The following is a 4399-nucleotide window of genomic DNA, read 5'->3' as shown; positions in this document are numbered from 1 at the left end:
TGTAGTGTATTGTGACTTGTGATTTAACACTGCAGTGTGTTGTAACTTGTGATTTAACACTGTAGTGTGTTGTAACTTGTGATTTAACACTGTAGTGTATTGTAACTTGTGATTTAACACTGTAGTGTATTGTAACTTGTGATTTAACACTGTAGTGTATTGTGACTTGTGATTTAACACTGCAGTGTGTTGTAACTTGTGATTTAACACTGTAGTGTGTTGTAACTTATGATTTAACACTGTAGTGTGTTGTAACTTGTGATTTAACACTGTAGTGCATTGTAACTTGTGATTTAACACTGTAGTGTATTGTAACTTATGTTTTAACACTGTAGTGCATCGTAACTTGTGATTTAACACTGTAGTGTATTGTAACTTATGATTTAACACTGTAGTGTGTTGTAACTTATGTTTTAACACTGTAGTGCATTGTAACTTGTGATTTAACACTGTAGTGTATTGTAACTTATGATTTAACACTGTAGTGTGTTGTAACTTATGATTTAACACTGTAGTGTATTGTAACTTATGATTTAACACTGTAGTGTATTGTAACTTATGCCATTTGTGCTTCTTTTGAGTGAAAAAGTACAACCAGTAAAACACAGATGTGACAGCAAAGAGAAAATCATGAAGATAAAGACCATGAAATTCATAGTGAATAAATCATCTTCCATAATACACTATAGTGCTTTGACGCAGTGATGCAATTCTCTCAAATGATCCTGATGTAGTAGATGATGATGATGATGATGATGATGATGATGATGATGATACGAGGTTTCTGCGACCGTAGGAGTGTGTGTGCCTCCTTCCTGCATTTTGACCAGCTGCAGGCAAACACTGAAGGTCTTTGACACCCGAGGAGTGCCGGGAGATTACCGGTGCCGTGTTAGAGGATATAATGCACCCTCACAAGCTCGCACGCTACCGGCTTATCGGGCAGCGGGGGCTCATGTTCACGTGAAGACTGAGAGGGGGGGGATGGGGAAACAAATGTAATTACCCGAGTGCAGAACGCTCAACACGCTGCTGTTGATTTTCAATGAGGCTGAAACAAGTTTGTGCTCAGAGAGGCCGACGGAGAAACCCGAATGTAGAGCAGGAGTGACGCTTCTCTCAGCGAAACGGTTGTCCACCTCGGATGCAGGGCTTCAACAAGTCAAATTTAAGACCTTTATGAATGAAATGTAAGACCTGTATCATGACATTATAGTACTGCGAAATGCAGAGTCACAAAAGTTCTTGCAATGTAAATTAATTAATTCAAGTGAAATAAAAATGACTGAAAATATATCATTTAACGAAGTAAGAAACTACAACACCGTGGAATAAGCATTAAAAGGTAATGTGATATGGGCGTGGGAACATTTAGACCCGTTTAATATTATTTAAGACCTAGAACACACTCCCCCAGCAAATTTAAGACTGTTTTTATCGTGAAATTTTACACTTTTTGAGACTTTTTGGGACCTATCATGCACCCGGTGCAGCGCAAGGATCCCATCAATGGGCCTACTGGTCTTACAAGGTGGTGTGTTCAGGTGCATTCTTGGCATATTGCCACAGCATTTCCTTGTTATTTTAACAGTAAAATATGCTGTTAAACTACACACAGGGACGCGCGGCGTCACACAAACACGCAAAAGATTAAAAATAGAAATATTACAATGTGAACCTGTGGTTAGATCTGCTCGCACGCTTCCACTTCACGCACAAGGAGATCAGTTTCTCCTCCTGAACATCTCACTTTCAGCTCAGCACATCCTCCATCATCATCATCATCATCATCATATCAACGTGCCAAGGTCCAAACGCGCCTGGCTTTTAACCCTTGTGTTGTCTTCCCGTCATCCGTGAAAAAAAGAAAAAATTTGTTTTGGTCACTTTTTAAATGCTTTGAATGCTTTGGGTGTTTGTTTTTTTATGTTGACATTATTTCAACAGCCCATTTTTTACGACAAAAAAACAACAACAACATTAAATGAACTGAAAACGGGTCAAATTTGACCCAAGGAAAACATGAGGGTTAAAGGGAATGGGAGAGGACGCTCTGATTGGATTTTAGATGTTACGCCCAAAACCCCCCTCTGATTAATGAAGACAATAAGAACAACCCTTTTGAACCATGCGCCCGGCCCACAGACCCTTTGTTCTTCTGTTAAACCAGCAAAAGTGGATTTGGACACTCCCTAAACGCACCTACGCCAGGTGCTTAGATCTTTAAAATAGGGCACTTTAACACCTCGCAGAAACCCCCTGACGTCATGGATACCTCTCAAGATTTATGCATTAGAATCGTTAAGGTGTGAGATTGTTAGTACCAGCCTGGTTCTCTGTGGGGAAATCTTCACCGAACAGATTCCAGTCGTGCGTTTTAATCTGAATTTAAGGGCAAACGTATGTTTTTATTTGTAGTTTTAGTAGCAATAAGCACGACAGAAGCACCAAGCACTTAGAAGATGGGTTGTTTCTTTCAGCATGTGCCCTGTTTGCCTTGTAATTCTGAGTTTAATTGCCTCTGTAGAGGTTTTTATTTCAACTTCTGTTCTTGTTTTTATTACCTTTCTATATTTATTTGTACTCATTTCAGTTGTTGAGCAGCTGCAACACCTGCACTTCCACTCTGGGGATCAATAAAGACTTCTTATTTTTAATCTAAACTAAAACACCAATCCCTCCCTTTCAGCACACGCGGTCGCTGTTTGCACAGTCAGAATAAAGCAGGAACCCGCCAGATACACAACATAAATCAGAGTGTTTGACTGTTAATCAGATAAATTACTAACACATGTTTTTCAGGACGTGACTGACTAATAAACACAGAGGCTGGTCTGCTGACCACATGCAGTGAGTCTCTACAAACTATGTGTCCCGTTAGGAAAAACCCAAAATTCAAAAGTGCAGAATTTGGTTGTTGTGCGTTAGGAAGATTCCTCGGTTTTTGTTGCAAAAATCGTTTCAAACTCAGCGACAAAGAATAAGCAGCTGCTGTATAATATTGTGTGAGTGTCTGGTATGTAAAGGAAACACGTGCATCTTTATTCTCTAGCTTAGAATAATGATATTCCCCTAATTAAACAACCTCTGTCCTGCAGCTTCAGAGAGGACACAGCTGACATATATATATATATATAAATATAACCCTCTTTAGGGGTGTTAAACTATCACATAGGAAAAGTAACTACATGTACATACTTCTTTTTTTTTTATTTTATTGAGAATTGATTTTGAATCAAATCGTTTTTAAGTTTTAAAAAAAAATATCAATATTGAATCGTGACATTGTCTGAATCGTGCATCTCCTACTGTGTGAGGAAATCCTGGTTTTAAACCCTTAAAATCCCCTTTAACAAAAAAGCGATGCCTGGCACATTGTCCTCTTAGCTTTGTCTCGTAAGACAGATCCCGCAGAAAGACAGTTTATAAAAAAAGAAAGACTGCTCTAAATACCACAACATTGATCTGTGGCCACGAGGAGTAATTTTCCACTCAGAGGAGATTCACCTAGGGGTGATCTTGGAAGGAAGTCAAGAAAAGTCAGCTGAGAGAGAGAGAGAGAGAGACAGAGAGAGAGAGAGAGAGAGAGAGAGAGAGAAAATGTTATCTTTCAACCCTGAAAAACAACACTTGAAATGGAAACCCCGAGCCTTAATAACAGCACATTGCACTGCTCTAAATCATCCAGATTAGACAGATGGATTTTATTCCCTTGTGTAGATTTGCCCTTTGACGCATCCTCAGAAGTTGGACTTTAATAATAACAGTGTTGTGTTCAGACCTTAGCGTGTTCTTGAAGGTTTTACGTGGGTTTTCACAAGGTCTTCTGATGTCATTAAACACAGTTTGATACAGTAACAAGACAAATCAGGGACAGGGACACAGAGACCTGCACTGTTAACCTTGGTGACCAGTCTAGACCTGATCCACCCACATTTTGTTGTATCCTTGCAATGATAACGACTGTGACACACATGCATCCCCGGAGGATTAGCTTGTTTTTGAGAGTGTTGCAATTCTCAAAATCCACAATTTCACAGAAAATGTCACAGTAACACGGCGTGGAGTCATGCGTTGGAGTTGCTAAGTGGTGCCGCCTGTGTCTGTGTCGCTCACCACCCAAAAAAAAACCATAGACCGTCGTGGTGCTAAAATATTCATCTTATTTCTTTGGACTTTTCTTGCTTAGATTTTGTAAAAAGTATCGAGAAATGTAGACAGTAAAACCAAGTGAACAATGAGTTATGGGGAGTGAGAAACACATGACAGTGTGAGGTCTAAGCCTCGGGGTCTAAGCTAACGTTACGTATCGCGTAACGTTAGTACAACATCACGGAGCTAACGTTACGTATCGAGTAACGTCAGTACAACATCACGGAGCTAACGTTACGTATCGAGT

This window comes from Etheostoma cragini, chromosome 23 (genome assembly GCF_013103735.1).
Source record: "Etheostoma cragini isolate CJK2018 chromosome 23, CSU_Ecrag_1.0, whole genome shotgun sequence".
Lineage (NCBI taxonomy): Eukaryota > Metazoa > Chordata > Actinopteri > Perciformes > Percidae > Etheostoma > Etheostoma cragini.
The sequence above is the reverse complement of the archived record's forward strand: the minus strand, read 5'-3'. Positions refer to the sequence as shown.